At 48.0% G+C, this 17,924-nt stretch overlaps 4 non-coding genes across 4 annotated transcripts; 3 read left to right on the top strand and 1 right to left on the bottom strand.

Moving 5' to 3' along the window:
- Nucleotides 1-12,467: 12,467 nt before the first annotated feature.
- Nucleotides 12,468-12,539, top strand: TRNAW-CCA. Its single transcript has one exon. It is a non-coding gene; the product is annotated as a tRNA-Trp (tRNA).
- Nucleotides 12,540-13,460: 921 nt separating this feature from the next.
- On the top strand, nucleotides 13,461-13,533 carry TRNAR-ACG. Its single transcript has one exon. It is a non-coding gene; the product is annotated as a tRNA-Arg (tRNA).
- A 782-nt stretch (nucleotides 13,534-14,315) lies between these two features.
- On the bottom strand, nucleotides 14,316-14,388 carry TRNAR-ACG. Its single transcript has one exon. It is a non-coding gene; the product is annotated as a tRNA-Arg (tRNA).
- A 1,182-nt stretch (nucleotides 14,389-15,570) lies between these two features.
- TRNAW-CCA lies at nucleotides 15,571-15,642 on the top strand. Its single transcript has one exon. It is a non-coding gene; the product is annotated as a tRNA-Trp (tRNA).
- Nucleotides 15,643-17,924: the final 2,282 nt, after the last annotated feature.

Raw genomic sequence — 17,924 nt, 5'->3', positions numbered from 1 at the left:
GGGTGAACATTCCCAGATAAAGGGCATAAATAATGAACTCTGTGGATGAATGTGAGAAATAAACAGTTTAATTTGGAAGAGTGCCTTGATTTAAAACCCTCTCTGTGCTGTCCTCATACATCAGTGTGCGTCAGAGACAAGGGCTGGATGTGGGAAGGAATTTGGATCTGGGTTCAGCCCAACACTGTTTCCAGCACTGGTTCCCAAGCCAATAGCCAGGTCTGGGTAATCTGGCTCTCCTGAAGGTTCATCCAACTGCAGGGGATCTCCAGGGGAGTGCTGGAGAACAGTTGGGCTGCTCATGGGTGAATGGAGACACTGGAATGAATGAATTGTTGGATCTCTGGCAATGGATCCTGACCCTGCTGAGGGCAATGGGAATTTTCCTGTTTGATTCATCAGAGCAAGAATTTCATCTCCCAGGGATGACTTTTCCCTGGCTCTGACCAGTGCCTCAGCAAATTAGCATAGCTCTCTCATTACATCATTGTTTTCTTGCTTTCACAGAAATGATTGACCCTGAGAGAAATATTTTACCTAGAAAGGGAGACCAGGAGCTGACAAAGGAAGGGAAGTGTCAAAATTTCATGCTGAAAAGACACAGAAGGGCTGAGAGTGGATTTGGACAGCTAATGGATTTAGGCTAATGGAGCTCACAGGAAGAAAGCTGCTAGGGGTAAAGAGGCTAATTTCTTTGGGACTATTGCTGGGTGACCACAGAGGAAAGAAGGAGCACCAGAAATGCAGTCCATTGATGGACAGGGCAGCCTGTCAGGGGCAGTGGGACACAGCTTTCAGATCCCCTCTCCTCCATGTTTAAAACAAGTAAATCTGTGCTCTCAGGAAAAACATCCTTCCCTATGAGGGTGGTGAGGCCCTGGCACAGGTTGCCCAGAGAAGCTGTGGCTGCCCCATCCCTGGAAGTGTTCAAGGCCAGGTTGGATGGGGCTTGGAGCAGCCTAGGATAGTGGAAGGTGTCCCTGCCCATGGCAGGGTGTTGAATGAGATGATCTTTAAAGTCCCTTCCAATCCAAACCATTCTCTGGTTCTGTGATTGCCTGTAAGATCCTGGCACAGCCCAGAAAGGAAAAGTGGATATGGGGGGTCTTGCCCAAGAAACACAGACCACACTTGACTTTATGTCAAACCAGGTTGCTTTTGCACCAAAAGTGATGCCAAAATCACTGTCCCAGTTACAACTGTTTTCTCTGAGAAGGGAAATACAGAGTCACCCTGCTCTGCTGGGAAGGTGAGGGCTGCTGTGTTCACTCTTGGTCACTGGGAGAGGGGGGGGGGGTCTTACCTCCGGCAACTTTGCCAGGTCACAGACAGGAACTTGCTGCTCTCTTAAACTTCAAGTTTATTGCTTTCAGGTAAGGAGAAAGGCAATTTCTCATCTGTCTGTGACAGGTAACAACCAGAGTCCCAAAGGGCTGATAAACAGTTTGGGTGGGCCTGATTTCTTCTTGTCACAGCGTTTCCTTGGAAGCCACAGCAAAAGCGAAGTGTTGAGGAGTTCACGAGCGAATCCACAGCCATGTTCTCCCAGGGGAGCAACAGTCACAGAAACCACAAGATCTCCTTCCCAACAGCTGCTCCTGCCTTGTCAGTGGAGCCTGCAGCTTTGGAAACCTTCAACTCTTGGTGGTGGTGGATGGCAAATTTTTGCAACAGAGAATGATGGGCTCAAAGCAGAACTGAGCCAGGTATTCACCAGAAATGCAGTTTCCAACTCTGCACAAGCCCCCTTCGTGGTTACAGCCCTCTGGTCCATGAGCATCTCCTGTACATAGAAGCAGCAAGTAAAATCAGTGGGTAAAACTCATGGGGCTCCCTGTGGCACTTTGTGCCCAGCCAGCCAAGCCAGCACATGGAGCCTGGGCATCCCCATCCCACAGGACAGCTTCAGATATCCATGTTAAAAACCAAGTTGCAGAACCAAACTCCCTCAAGGAACATTTTATCATGATTTTTTTCTTTTCTGGACGCTGGCAAAGACTGTGCATGGGAGGTCGGGGTGGTTGTCCTCACCCTGCCAAGGAGGCAACTGCAGCCTGAGGAAAGGCAGGAATATTCTCCCAGAGCACAGGACATCTCCTCTAGGGCTTCTCCTGCAAAGGCAGTGAGCTGCCCCATTTTCACAGCTTCTTTCTTAGGGGGGATGGAATTAGATGACCTTTAAGGTCTCTTCCAACACCAATCATTCTGTGATTCTATGAATCCCTGCTCATTTTTGCATTACCCCAAGAGATTAAATCATGCATTTTGCCACCCAGAAACCTGAGGACACCTTTCCTCAGTACCTATAATATTATACAGTGTGGAAAGATTATTCCTGTTCCAGATCCCTCTGTTTACCACCCTTGGCCTTCCTGGTCTTACCATGCTGGATCAGGGAGATGAAGATGAAAACGAACATAAGAATCCTCATTACTTTGGCTCTCCTGGAAAACTGCAGGGCTGAGTGTGAGATTGTGCAGAAGCCTCTGTGTGCTGCTGGCATGCTGGGTGGCATCCGTGGAGAGGGAAAGAACAGGCAGGAATTAATTATATTCCAGTCTCAGAAGTAACATTTGCTGCTGAGCAACCCTTTGTGTCGTTCTGACCCAGTGCTGTGGCTCCAAACAATGTTGACTTACTTCACATTCACTGGTTATCGGCTTCCCTGATTCCCCTCTCCCTGGAAGCTGGCATTTTGGACTGGTAGGTTGCCAGCTGGGAAAAGAGGCTCAGAGGGATCCTCTGCCCTTCACCTGCAGTCAGCAAAGTCCTGGGAAGTGATGAGTGGAAGGGAGGCAACCTGCAAGGGAAGACTCCTGAGGAGCTGCAGAGAGAACAGTGCAGGCTGGGAGTGATTTGTTTTTCATCTGAGCTCTTGTGAATATTTTGTCCAGCTGAAACCTGGGTGTGATTTTTTTCCAGCTTTGGCTTCCGAGGAATTTGGGAGGCTTCATTCCTGAGTGTGATGGTGGAGGAGGTGGCTCAGCAATGCACCCTGTGGTGGTAAACCTGTGATAGATGTGCAGCTCCTGCTGTGAAATGTGATATTCCTGCTGCCCTGCCTGGCCCTGCTGATTGCTGTCCCTTCAGCTGTGGTAATGTCACTGCTGTGTGAACATATGCAAAACTGGATGGCTGAAAGAGCAAGGTTAAGATTTCCCTTCTCTCTGTAAAAAAACAAATTAAACAACATAGCTGGAATCATAGAATCATTTAAATTGGAAAAGACCTCCAGGATAATCAAGACCAATCATTCCCCAGCACTGCCAAGCCCACCACTAAACTATGTCCCCAGGTACCCACTTACACATCTTTTAAATCCCTCCAAGGATGGTGACTCCACCACTGCCCTGGGCAGCCCATTCCAATGCTTAACCACTCTTTTCACAAAGAAATTCCTCTTAATGTCCAACCTGAACCTCTCCTGGTACAGCTTGAGGCCATTTCCTCTTGTTCCTGGTTGACTGGGAGAAGAGACCAACCCCCACCTGGCTACAATCTCCTGTCAGGTAGTTTTAGAGAGCAATAAGGTCTCTCCTGAGCCTCCTTTTCTCCAGATCAAACAGCCCCAGCTCCCTCAGCCACTCCCTGGAAGTGTTCAGTGTTCAAGAAACATGGACATGGCAGTCAGTGCTCTGGTCTGGTTGACAAGGTGGAGATTTGTCAAAGGTTGAACTCAATGATCTTGGAGGTGTTTTCCAGCCTAAATGGTTCTGTGATTCCCTGACTAATTGTCCCCAATCCTGTAAAACATCCAAGCATAACATCAACCTGGTAAGTAAGATTAGGCTGGTAAATAGGCTTAGTGGATGTGGTTTCCAAGGATGCAGCAGCAAAGCTGTGTGGATTTCTGTGTGTGGGTGTAATGGAGAGACATTCTGCCTCTTTTCATAGGTACACAACTGTTATACCTGTTTATTTAGCATTTATTGCCTTTGGTATATAAAGAAACATATCACCTCTAGTTAATTACACATTTTGCATGTTGAGAACACCAGACATGTCCGAAACACTAGAAAAAAAAGCCTCAGTTGTTTTCTTGGCCATGCATTTCTGTGGTTTTCTACAATTCCATGAGATCCTTGTCACACTTCTGTACAGCACTTCCATCCCCTGCGAGGGCAGAGTCCCACTTGTTCTTGCAGACATCTGATTTCTGGGGGTACACAATGACCCCCCTCCTCTTGACAAATGTGGAAGTTTGATGTCGTGTCTGTAATTTAGAGGATATAAGTCAGAGCAAAAAATATGACACTGTCATCTGAACCAGCTCATACATCAGAAATTGCTGGGAAGTGGTGGTTACTCTGTCTCCAAAAGCAAAGGCACAAAGATGGACTTTGGGGCTTATCAGAGCACTTCTGTAAAAGAGGGAATTTAAGGCCTGCTTGGAAAAGAATTAACTGAAGGAGGGATTTTGTAAAGATGTGAAGAAAATGCAGAATGTTTACACTTCAGGTAGGTGGTACTGAGTAAAATTGTGAGGGACGAGGCTTTAAAACAAACAGAAGGAATTCCTAATGTAAGGTGGGAGGGAAAATCTAATAAGGACTCTTAAACACAAAGATTCCTAAATAAAAAATCCTGAGCTGCAAATTCCTGAAATGAGATGAGTGTTAAGGCCCTTCCAACCCGAACCATTCCATGGTGCTATGATTTGGAGGCAAAGAGGACAAGTTTTGCTGACTTTAGTCCTCTCCTGCCTGGGCAGGGTCCCCACACACACCTATGCAGCAGGTTTTCCGACGCCGGTAGCAAGTTCCAAACGGAGCAAAAGGCTTCGGGCAGGATTTCAAATGGAAGCAGTAGCCATGGTATTCCAAACAATGCTGGGTGTCCTTGGGCAAGCTGAGACCTACAGGAGCAATGGGATTCCCAGTTGTGCTGCAGGATCAGTCCATCCTCATGGGTCTTCCTCCTGCTGAAACCCTGCAAACCCCATTTAGGGATCTGATACAAATACCCCCAAAACTCGGGTCAGCTTTTCCAAAAGTCCTGAGAAACTCATGGGACCTCACAGGACTCCAAGGAGAGCTTTTGTACAACTAGAGTGAAAAGTAGATGTTGATGGCAAGTTTCTGAACCGAGCATTGATGCTGCAGTAGGGAGTGACAGCCCAGCCTTTGGATGCTTCTAAGTTCTGGGCCTGCAATACTGCAGGCTGGTCATGCAAGGGACAGCATGGTGAGAACCTGCCCTGGGAGGTAACTGTGACTTTAAAAAGCCCCAAAAAGTGGGACAAGCAGTTTGCCTGGTTCCTTCCTTCTCCAAAAGCCTGACTCCAGAACGAGGGGTTTCATTGAGCGAGAAGAACATGTAGAAGAAATATGAAGAACAGAATCAGAAAATTAGTGCAGCTGAGGGGCAGAGGAAGGGGAAGCAGAATAGTCAAGAGAGCTAAAGTCATCTTTGCTGGTGTGGCTCAACTTGAGTAATAAAAGGGAACATCTCTGCTCTCTTCTGCCCTACACAAGGGAGAAAATTTCTAACCCTGGGTTAGAAGAGGCAGATGATTTCCATGGTATCATGTTCCAATAGTGACACAAAAAGACATCAAAGAGTCATAAGAAGCCAACATCTGGTGAGGAGGTTCTAGTTTGACACCTGGTCACCACAGGTTCATTTTTCACTTCTACTTCTAGAGTGAGAAATAGGGAACTGCTCTAACGAAAGGAGCTGAAGAGCATGTTCTGCACCACCACACAAGCGAGTTGTGTCTCCTACACAGGCAGAAACCAGCGTGGGTCTTGCCCCTTACCTGGAACAGCCTGGAGGAGGAACAGGAGAAGAGCCATGAGGCAGGAGAAGAGCTTCATGGTGGAAGGTCTCAGCTGCAGCATGGAGACAGGGCCACCACACCAGAACCTTTGAGCAGGGGAGGAGGGAGCACTGTGGCATTTATAGGGCTGTGGGAGCAGGGCTGGCTGTCTGGGGGACCTTGGCAGGGGTGAGTGTGGAAGGCAGCGAGTTCAGTCTGACCTCTGCACACGGCTAAGCCTGAACAATGGCACAGGGTCATGAAAGGAAGTGGAGAAATGACTACACCTCCCTGCCTGACCACTGGGAGGGCTGGTTCTCAACACTGACCCACCTGAGAGTGTCTTCACCTGAGTGACTTCAAAGATCAAGGTGTTGGTAATGGACAACCCGGAGGAAATTAGCAATTGTTTCATGGGAGAGAAGGTAGCTGGAATATCAGAGGATCACCATAGAATGGTTTAGGTTGGAAGGGACTTTAAAGATCATCTCATTCCAACCCCCTTGTCATGGGCAGGGATACCTTCCACTATCTCAGGTTGCTCCAAGTCTTGTCCAACCTGGCCTTGGACACTTCCAGGGATGGGGCAGCCACAGCTTCTCTGGGTAATCTGTGCCAGGGCCTCACCACCCCCACAGGGAACAATTTCTCTTAATATCCCATCTATCCCTGCCCTCTGGCAATGTGAAGCCATTTCCCCTTATCCCGTCCCTCCAGGCCCTTGTCCCAAGTCCCTCTCCAACTCTCTTGGAGCCCCTTTAGGCACTGGAAGGGGCTCTAAGGTCTCCCTGGAGCCTTCTCTTCTCCAGGTGAACACCTCCAGCTCTCCCAGCCTATCTCTATAGCAGAGGTGCTCCAGTCTCTCCTCACTCTGTGCTATTGTAAAAAGTCCCTCTCCAGCTTTTTATAGGCCTCTTCAGGTATTGGAAGGTGCTACACTGGCAGTGGTCAGTGCTACACTCAGATAGATGTAGACATCTAATATGGATGTGGCTGCACTGGAATGAGATGTTCAATTACTGGTTCTAGGACACAAATCACTTGTTAATTGTAGTGAGACCTTAGGACCCAATACACATGAAGAAACCTTTGCTGTAGATACTTGTACTTAGCTGCCCAAGCCCAGAGCTCACAGGGTTTCAGTTTGAATGGATTGTTGTTTTATGGAAAACATGTGTCAATCAGAATGCAGCAAACTGCCCTTCTGCAAAAATGCTTACTCGGTTTCATAATGTATTTAAATAAAAGCATGTGGAAATTGCCAGAAAGTCTCCCCAAGGCTGAGTATGTCAGCTCTCACATTTCATATCCTCCAATCTGAGCTTCGAGCTCAAAGCTCTGAGCAACTTGGTTTAGTGAAAGGTGTCCCTGCCCATGGCAGGGGGCTGGAACTGGATGATCTTTAAGGACCCTTCCAACTTGAACCATTCTGTGATTCTATGAACAGCCCTACCATGCTCCAGGAACAAGATGTTACAGGAATCTAGAATTAACAGCTTGGTTTGCGCTTGGGCTGCCAGGACTTCACTCCCATGGAACACACTGTATTATTATTAAAAATGCCATTTTTCTGCTAAAAAAAGTAAGATGTTTCCATCTTAGTAGCAGTCAGCACTGTGGGTTCCTGCACCTACTGCCTGAAGCCGTTGCTCAGCCCCCGAGTGCCCGTAAACAAGAAATGAGTATTTGACTCCTCTTTGCTTCAGGAAATGCTTTGTCACTTTTCTGGCTTTTCAAGGGTAATTTGACAAAGAAAAAACATTTTCTTTTTCTTCACAGCACCTTTCACAGAATGAAATACAATTATTTGATATGTTTGTGGGTGAAATGGTCATTATCCTTCATTTCTTTCTCTTGGGAACCACTGTTACATCACAGGACGTACAGCAGGGTCATACTTCCTCAGTTGCCCAGAGAAGCTGTGGCTGCCCCATCCCTGCAAGTGTTCAAAGCCAGGTTGGATGGGCTTGGAGCAACCTGGGATAGCAGAAGATGTCCCTGCCCATGGCAGTGTGTGGAACTGGATAGTCTTTAAGGTTTCTTCCAACACAAACCATTCTGTCATTCCATTACTCTATGACACATGAGGTGAAGATTATGAATTTGCAGACGTTATGAGCAGCACCTTTACAGGTGTACAAAGAGCAGAGGACAGGTGAGATTCATGACACAGTCTTCCTAAGGATCTGTCCACACATAGTTTGAATGGTGTTACCCAGAGTCATGTGGAGGTGGCAGCTGGCAGCACAGGTTCTCCCTCAGAGCAGAAGAAACCAGCTCACTTACTCGAGCCTGTTTCTATACTTGATATTTATTGATGTTGTTCTGACCCAGCAGCCCTGATACCAACAATATAAACCTCCCCCTCAGCTGCTGTGCATTGTTCTCTGCCTCCCTGGTTTCTTTGTTTGCTTTCCATTTCAAATTTGCAGGTGCCATCCAGTCTCCTGAGCAGCAGAGTGGCAGGAGAGATGTTTATGTCCATTTTCAAGTACTCCAGAAAAAGGAGTGAAGCAAAGACCCTGTCAAGAAACCTTCAGTTGGCTCAGGTTCCCACTGAAGCCAGGGAGATCCTACCTGAGATATTTATCTCAGCTCTCAGACAGCATCTGACATTGTACTTTGTCAGACTGGAGCAGAAGCCCAGCTTTCTAACTCATCAATTGTCTTTAAAAAATGGTCCTGTTCTGTTCAATGATGGATTGAAAATGTTGTTTTTAAAAAAAAAAAAATAATCATGGGAAATGAAGGACAAATTCAAAACCTCAGCTGTGTTAATAATCTGGTGGAGGAGGAGTGCTTGTCCAGTAATCTTACATTCAGAATCCTTCCCTCTGATTTCCAGCCATTGCACATGGATGTCCTCACTATGAGGCTCTGAGTGTTTATACAATCACACCCCCTTCAAATTATAATCAGAAATTCTATTCTAGGTAAAAAAATCTTCAGATTTCAGGTGACATCTCATTCTGCCTCATCTGCACTTCATTTGCTCTTGTTTGTTCTGTGGTTTTACATGGATCACAAAAGAAATGCTTGCACACAGGTGAAGTTTGTCCCTTTGCCTAATGATATCTTACAAGGAGCTGCTGAGGGAGCTAGGGGGGCCTCAGCCTGGAAAAAAGGAGACTCAGAGGTGGACTTCTTGCGGGTAACAAGTGATAGGACAAGAGGAAATGGCCTCAAGCTGTGCCAGAGAACGTTTAGATTGGATATTAGAAAAAAATTTCTTAATGGAAAGCTCTGTCAAGCATTGGAACAGGCTGCCCAGGGCAGTGGTGGAGCCATCAGCCCTGGAGGGGTTTAAAAGCCTCATAGAGCTGGCACTTGGGGACACGGGTTAGTGGTGGCCTTGGCAGTGCTGGGGGAATGGTTGGACTCAAGGACCCCAGAGGTCTTTTCCATTCTCAATGACTCTGTGATTCTATTACCTACAGCTGAGGGTGGAGAAAGTCAAGAACCCTCCAAGTAGTCAATGCTTCCTCGTGCTCAGTGTTGCAACAGTCACAGGAAAGGCCCATTCCCAGTCCCTGTTCCCAGTTTAACAGTGAACAGGAATACTGGAGGTATTTTTTCCTACATTTCCATGCAGGGTGCGAAAAGGCAAACAACTTCAGAATTCTGAGCTGGGTTTGAATCACTATTTTGGTCATTATTAGTATGAACCACCCATAATTGGAGATCTTCAGCTTTGAGGCTTTTGGGGGTGAATGTTTTAGATTAAATACAAGGAAATTACAAGGGAGCTTCCCCTCACTCCACACTTGAGATGTCTACACTTTGGAGCCACTCATGTACCCAGTGTCCTTTCTATTCCATTCGACTCATCCAGTACTTGCTTCTCTCCACTGTCTATGAAGGGAATGCAGAAGACTGGTTCAGGTGGAGGGATCTGTCAGCCTCCAAAAGATGTGGGAGGAAACCTATCCCAGCTATCTGATGTAATGTAATCTTCTAGCTTTCCCTGAGAGTCAATGGAGATACAGGGACTTCCAGAGGAGACTTCCATCCCATTTGAGGGGTGTGTCTGAGGGACAGACAGTCATAGAGTCATAGAAACATGGAATGTTTGGGTTGGAAGGGACCTTAAAGATCATCTCATTCCAACCCCCTGCTGCGGGTAGGGACACCTTCCACCATCCCAGGTTGCTCCAAGTTTTGTCCAACCTGGCCTTGGACACTTCCAGGGATGGGGCAGCCACAGCTTCTCTGGGAAACCTGTGCCAGGGCCTCACCACCCTCAAAGTAAAGAATTTCTTCCTATTATCTAATCTAAACCTTACCTCCTTCAGTTTAAGACCATTCTCCCTTGTCCTATCCCTCCATGCCTTTGTCCCAAGTCCCTCTCCAACTATCTTGGAGCATCTTCAGGCACTGGAAGGGGCTCTAAGGTCTTCCCAAAGCCTTCTGTTCTCCAGGTGAACGCTCCCAGCTCTCCCAGCCTGTCTCCAGAGCAGAGGGGCTCTGGCCCAGTGATTAATTTAGTGGCCTTCTCTGCATTTGTTCCAACAGCTCCATGTCTTTCTTGTGTTGGGGGCCCCAGAACTGGAGACAGCACTGCAGGTGGGGGCTCAGCAGAGCAGAGTAGAGGGGGAAGAACAGAGTAGAAGGACCTGATGGCTTTGGATAATGAGGACTAAAGGTAAATCCTTTAGTGATATTTCTTTTGTGGAGGAAATCTTGTTAATCTGGTCTGGGACTCACATCCCTTTGAGGGAGTGAATGTGTGAAAGAAGTACTTCTCTTTCATTTTGAAGTTTTCAGTCGATGGGCCTGGGGTATCCCTGAATTAACCTGGGACACTAAAATTATGGGAAACATCTGCTTTCCCCAAGAACTTATCCAGATTTGCATTATGGCAATGTAAATCAGGAGGATTTGATTGCAGTTGAGGTGCTGTGCTCCTCAAACTAGCTGGAAACCTAACCTTATTTATAACATTTTAAGGAGTTGAAAAGGGACACTGGGGGGAATGGGGTGTTCTGCTGGGAAATCTGGAAATTTCAGTTTTCTGTCAAACTGATATCAAATAACACTATATTCTACTTAAAAATACAAATGAACACAGCAAAGCCAAGTGTCCATAAAGGTCTTCTGCATCTCTTCAAAGTATTCTGTGGCCAAACAGTCTAACACAGCAATATACCCCTGTGGGGAGACACCTACTTTAAATGTCCACATCTTTGACCTGACTTCCACTCTCAGGCAGGATTCAGTTACCTGAACATAATACCATAACAAATATCCTGCTGCATCCAAGATATTACATGGAACAGAGTCTGTGGGATACTCAATATTTCTGAAGGGGCAAACAGAGACCAGGCAGCAAATCCCATAACACAACTCTAGATACCTGAATTTAGGCAGCTGAATCTCAGCTATTATGTCATGCAGTTGGAAATTAAGTACCAGAATGGGATAGATGAGGAGAGGTGCCACTGAGGGTTGGTCAGCAGGGAAACCTGTGGGGGAAAAGTCTAATAGTGACCATTGGGACTAATAGCCAAAAAAAATATGAGCTCTGGGGAAAAAACTCTGTATCTTGAGGAAGGAAACAAGCTGATTGTCCAGTCTGGCCTAGGAATGGAGGGTTCTTCACTAAGAAAAACGTATCTCCAGCCTCACTTACAGCTTGTGGAGCCCATAAGCGGGTTCCTGGCTCCCTCTTGTGGGAAGAGCTACTGGAGGAGGCAGGGACCTTGTTGGGCAGGATTGGTAAAAGCAAGAGGAAATGCCTCTTTGCTGCATCTTCAGCATTGATAATCCACAGAGTAAATATGTGGCCATTATTAATATGTTTGGAGAGCAGGGGTGGGTTTTTGGTTTCAGACATCGAATTTTAGGCACTGGAGGGAATCACATTCAGGGTAAGTGTATAATTATGAAGCTAACTTTTTTCTAACTTCACATAATTTTATAACATTTCTATAACTTTAAAAAACTCTGTTAGTGTAGTAATACTGGGACCTCTTCTCTGGCCAGGCTGTGGGCAGGATTAGGTTGAGCCAGGCAGGAATCTGCAGGTTCTTTCTCCATTGCACAGCTTTTCCCAGCCCCTGCCTGTATTGTGCCCCCACCATGTCCCTCCTCAGCCACCCTGGTACCCAGCAGACTGTCTCCAGCATGCTGGGGTGGGAGTGGAGCTGGAGAGGAGGGAGGAAGGTTTCACCTCCTCTCTGACACCCTTGTCCGTGACAATCTTCCTTCCTGAGGCAAGGACTCCAGCTGGCCAGAGCTGGTGGTTAGCTTTGCCTGCACTGGTGCAGCATCTTTCCTTCCTTGCAAACAGTCCAGCTGCCATTTTCAGCTAACACAGGGTTGTGGCTGAGGCAGGACATCAGGAGCTGTAACTGGACCAAGCCTATGGATGTTTTGCTCTAAACACTGCCCATGACTATTTCTGGGTACATACCCAAAGCCCACCTCAGGCTGTCCTGTGGTCCCCCCCAAGGCCACCATCCTCCTTTGCAGCATTCCTGAGCCTGGTTCCTGTCTGCACTGATCCTGTAGGTCCCCTCATCCCACCCTGCATGCTCATCCTGCAGCCTGGACTGATCTCTGCAGCCAGACCTTGACCAACATCCCCTCAGGTTGCCCCTTCCCCTCCATAGCTACAGCCCTGCTCCTGGGTGTCTGACCCTCCTGGGGTGGTCCCCATGGAAAGGACATTCCCACCACCCAGCCTGGGGTCCTTGGATCCCTCAACCCCGACCTCGTGGCGCAAGGGCAGCGCGTCTGACTCCAGATCAGAAGGTTGTGTGTTCAAATCACACCGGGGTCACACCTGGGGCACCACCAACACCCCTCTGTTTTTCTGGGGGGCTTCTCTGTGGGAAGGGCACTGGGCAGCTCTAGTGGGACACCTCTGGCATGGGCTGTGTGAGGAACACAATGCCCAGAGCTTGCCTTTGAGCCAGGAGCTGTGACAAAGTGAAGAGTTGTGGTGGGTGTCTGCCACAATTTGTCTCATGAAGAAGGTGAAGTCTTCCTCAAGAAAATGCTGGGAGCTTTTTTACTGCAAGCTCAGTCACTTCTGGAGGATCTGGACAGCAATACTTGCCTGGCAGGGTAACATGGAATGGTAGTCAGTCCAGGGGATTTCTTGAGGTGAGTCAAGAGTATTTAATCAGTGTAGGATTATTGAAAATGGGACAAGTTTCTGATGAACAACATGAGAAGTTTTTTTTTTTAAGAAGATTAAGAAAGACCAACTGGAGAGCTCTAGTTTGGGCAACCTCAGCTCAGGGCCAACATGAAGACTACAGAAGCAATACTACTGAAATCCAAGCCCAAATGAAAGGATGTGAAAATGACTGGAAAGAGTGACCATGGATTTACCAAGGGCAGAACACTCTTGACTAGAGTGATAGGTTTCAGTGAGGAGGTGATTTCCATGATGGTCAAGAGAATACCAAGGGATATAATTTAACTTGGCTTTGGTTTGACCTCCGATGGGATCTCACAGACATGTCACTGCAGCAGGACACAGACACAGAGCAGCTGAGCTGAACCCAAAGGCAAAGTGAAGTGGGACAACCAGGGGACAAAGGTGCTGGGGTCAGTAGCTGGCAGCCCAGCTGATGTCCTTCCCTGCCTGATGCTGCACTGGGTGTTGGTTGGTGTCTGTGGTGGGCACAGAGGAGGTTCTACGGAAGGAAGGACATGGGCAGGCTGATGGGGACATGGGAATGACGAGGGGAAGGGGCCAGTGGCGCAATGGACAACGCGCCTGACTACGGATCAGGAGATTGCAGGTTCGACTCCTGCCTGGCTCGACACTTTTAGCCCAGGGAACTTCCTCCTGCTCCCTCCATCAGGACCTTCCTTCTCCTGCCCATCATCCCTCCTCCCAGGCCTTCTGCAGGGCAACGTGCTGGGCTGTCCTCTTGCCCTGTAGGAAGGAAAGAGTCCCTCCAGACCTCATGGGCCTCCAAAAGGGACCCACACCACAGCCAGGGGCACCACAGCAAATCCCTCAGCAGAACACAGTTGTCTCCTGACCTGCTGCCCTGCAGGCTGGGCAGACCCAGCACATCCAGACTGTCCTGGCACCTCATATGCTCTGGTCCTCAGCCCCCTTTGAGGTTCACATTGGTCTTGCTGCTGTTTTTCAGTGCCTTGAAAAGGCTCTGTAAGCAGTGCACTGCTTACAGCTTTGATGTCACAAAATTATGTTCCTGGGATGCTGATACCAGAGAGATGAACAAAAAGCCTGGAAGAGTAAGGAACTCAAGAAGACAGCCGTCCTTTGTCTCCTCTCCAACAGCCAGGCAGTTTCAGGGCAAGCCAGGCAGGAGTTGAACCAGCAGTGTCCTGATCAATAGTCAGGCATGCTCATAGTGCATTGTGCCTCTGTCCCCAGCCTCTGTCCCCACCTGCTGACCCCATTGTACCCCTTTTGGAGGGCCATGAGGTCTGGAGGGACTCTTTCCTTCCTGCAGGGCAAGAGGACAGCCCAGCACGTTGCCCTGCAGAAGGCCTGGGAGGAGGGATGATGGGCAGGAGAAGGAAGGTCCTGATGGAGGGAGCAGGAGGAAGTTCCCTGGGCTAAAAGTGTCGAGCCAGGCAGGAGTCGAACCTGCAATCTCCTGATCCGTAGTCAGGCGCGTTGTCCATTGCGCCACTGGCCCCTTCCCCTCGTCATTCCCATGTCCCCATCAGCCTGCCCATGTCCTTCCTTCCGTAGAACCTCCTCTGTGCCCACCACAGGCACCAACCAACACCCAGTGCAGCATCAGGCAGGGAAGGACATCAGCTGGGCTGCCAGCTACTGACCCCAGCACCTTTGTCCCCTGGTTGTCCCACTTCACTTTGCCTTTGGGTTCAGCTCAGCTGCTCTGTGTCTGTGTCCTGCTGCAGTGACATGTCTGTGATACCCCATCAGAGGTCAAACCAAAGCCAGGAAAAATGATGTTGCTTGGTGTCCTCTTGATGACCAAGGAAGAAATTTCTTTAAAGAAATCTGTTATATTGTCTGAGAGTGTTCTGCCCTTGGTAAACTCATGTTCCCTGTTTCCAGTCATCATCACATATTTCAGGAACATTCCTTTCATAGTCTTTATTTGGCCTCTTTGGTGAGGCTGACCTGACTCCTCCTTTTTACTCTTTTCTTGGAAAAACTCTTCCTCATACTGTTCATCAGAACATCCTCTGGACTGACTGTACCACCCTTCCAGGAAACTGTTGCATGAAGACAAGTCCAGGTCCCCCAGGAGTGATTGACTGAGCCTGCAGTTACGAGACTCTTCACTTTTCAGAGGAAGCCTTCACTTCCTTCAGCTTCTTCATGAGGCAAACCATGGCAGACACCCACCACAACATCAGTGACCTGGCTGAAGGGTGAGAGCCCAGGGAGGGATGGGGCAGAGGGGCAGAGTGATCTGCATGGATCCAGGAGATGTAGGGGCAGATGACCTCACAGCAGACTCCATCCATCACCTGGGAAGGTGACCCCAGTCAGGCTGTGTGAAAGGCATGAGGGTCCCTCCTGTCACAGGGCTTAACATCGATCCATCTTCCAGGTGAATGGGGCCTGTTTCCCCAGGGAGATGCTGGCATGCCATCCCTCCTGTCCCTCTGGAGACAGCATGCCCAGGTGCCTGTTCCTCCAGGAGAGGCTCTGCAGGGCTGCTCTGGGCAGTGGTCATTTTTGGCCTTCTTCCTCTGACGTATCTCATTTAGAACTCTCTTCATTCAGCAAGGCAACAGGCAAAGACGGTCCCACTCCTATGTCAGGTGAATCAAAATTCCCCTTCCCTCAAAGAACAGTCTAAAGTCTGGGATGACATTTGGGGGCACAACATCCCATCCCCGACCTCGTGGCGCAATGGCAGCGCGTCTGACTCCAGATCAGAAGGCTGTGTGTTCAAATCACACCGGGGTCAGTGTGTCCCACCTGCGGAATGTGAGATGGGCACCTCAGGAACAGTTGTTTTTACCCTCCCGCTCTATTCCCCACAGCCCTGGTGAAGGGCAGTAGATGAGCCATGGCAGAGTGGTCTTTCTTTGCTGGACCAATGTTTGAAGTATTTGGATAACTCCAGCCTTCCCTTATGCTATGTTTGCAAAGGTGACAGGATTAGTGGATATCCCAGATGTGGCTTCTTGTCTTGGTGTCACTTCGTCTGGTTCCAAACCCCGTATGGAAGGTAAGGGCATCTGGCCCCAGACAAAGACTTCGACAAAAAGCCCAGCCTGCAGTCTCCTGATCCATAACAGGGCACGTTATCCATAGCAACACTGGCTCTTGTGAGCCTGGCACATCATGGCAACACGTTCTCTTGATGCCAGCTGTGTTTTCTGCCACTCTGAGAAAAGTCCAGGTCCATCTGCTCTGCACCCTTCTCTTAGGTGGGATAAGATCCCTTTGCTGATGAACCAAGGCAGGCAAGGCCTCGGGATGCTTCCAGTGCCAAAAAACTCTGACGTGTATGTTCTCCCATGACTCCCATTCCCACTTACGTGATGAACGCAGATCTAAGAGCCCTTATCCCATGTCCCTGCGGTGCTGATGTGTCACCGATGGGTGGAGCGAGCGCAGGTTCCCTCGGTGTTTGACCTCAAGATGTCGCCACCTCGCTGTTTTAAACGCCACAGAATCACACAACCATCAGGGTCGAAAAAGACCTCCAAGTTCATTAAGTCCAACGTCCCCAGCTCTCCCGAAAACAAAGAAGCGAGGGGAGCACTCAAAGGCTGGTGAGATGTCTCCTGACTGGATCAAACACACACAGCTGTAACGTGGGGAAAACATTGCAGGTGGAATGTGTACCTGCTGAACCCTGTGTGTACAAGTCCATTCTCTCAGCTGCTTACTGCTGGGCAGGATTTGTACCACCACTCTGTCTCTATAATGTGATTTTTTCTCTCTTTGGCTTCTCAGAATGGAAAGAAACTCAGGTGTTTCCTTTTGGAGACCTTCCACAGCTGAAAAAAAACCCAATATAGTATCATTTTCTAGATACTGTTCCTGGGAGTACTGGCACACTCTTGAAAGAATGATATTTGGTAAGAAGTATCATTCTGGTATACTTCTCATTAGAAGTATTATTTTCACTTCCAGCCACTGGGAACAGTTTTTTACATTTCAGAAAAAGTGCTCAATTTACAATTATTCTTACTTTTCAATGGGTTGAACTCTTCTGACTTTTTAAAGCCTTTTTTTATAAAGCAGGAGCTACTTGAGCTACAATTTAGGGAAGAAGGTGTCCTTGCCTCTGGAAGGGGGGTGGAACTAAATGATCTTCAAGGTTGCTTTCCAATCCAAACCATTCTATGATTCTATGAAGAGCTGGCTGGTGATGAGGTTTGATCAAAGGGACAGTTTAACAGAGAGTAGAACTTGATGTCTCCCGTGAAAGTTGTCATAGGTTACTTAATAACCAAGTTATTTCATAATCTAGAGACTCTCTGAATGCTTCTAGTTAAAATATTCTGTCTTGAATAACCAAGGAAATCTTTGAGGCCATATCAAATGGGGAAATGTGAGGGAGAAAGGCTTAAAATATTCCAAAAGCTGTAAATCTCAGCAACAAGTGCTCTTTTATATATAACTTTATTTCCAGTTCTTAGGAAATTGTGATTAGTCCTATTGAGGTCTGTTGTACAAAGTAGTTTACTCTAATTATTGACATACAAGTATCTTGACCAGAGGAGGATGTGAACCCTGTGAGCACAAGACCAGCTCTCCTGAGCTGGGACCCCTGCACACAGAGCCAGATTGGGTCCAACTCTGGACTTTTTGTGTCTGGTGAAAATGATTACAGAAAGTTGACCTATCTTTTGTCAGGCAGCAAGGATTTTTTCTGGCTGTATAAGCAACCGTGCCACCCTTGTGTCACCAGGCTGTGCTCCATTCCAGCACAATCCCATGACTGTGCTGGAAGCTGAAGTTTCATTTTCATTTGACTTCAACCTGTTGACTCCAAGGTTCAGTGTCCAAGTTGAGAACTAGGTCATATCTCCCTGTTAGCGACCAAAGAAAGGTCACTTTTTGTCTGCTGGACTTTCTTAGGGATAAAGGTCATAGAAACACAGAATGGTCAGGTTGGAAGGGACCACAGTGGGTCATCTGGTCCAACCTCCCTGCTCCAGCTGGGTCACCCCAGAGCACATGGCTCGGGATGGTGTCCAGATGGTTCTTGAATGTCTCTGGTGAGGGAGACTC

Source organism: Chiroxiphia lanceolata, chromosome 3 (assembly GCF_009829145.1).
Source record: "Chiroxiphia lanceolata isolate bChiLan1 chromosome 3, bChiLan1.pri, whole genome shotgun sequence".
Taxonomy (NCBI): Eukaryota; Metazoa; Chordata; class Aves; order Passeriformes; family Pipridae; genus Chiroxiphia; species Chiroxiphia lanceolata.
This window is presented reverse-complemented; position numbering and strand designations above follow the sequence as displayed.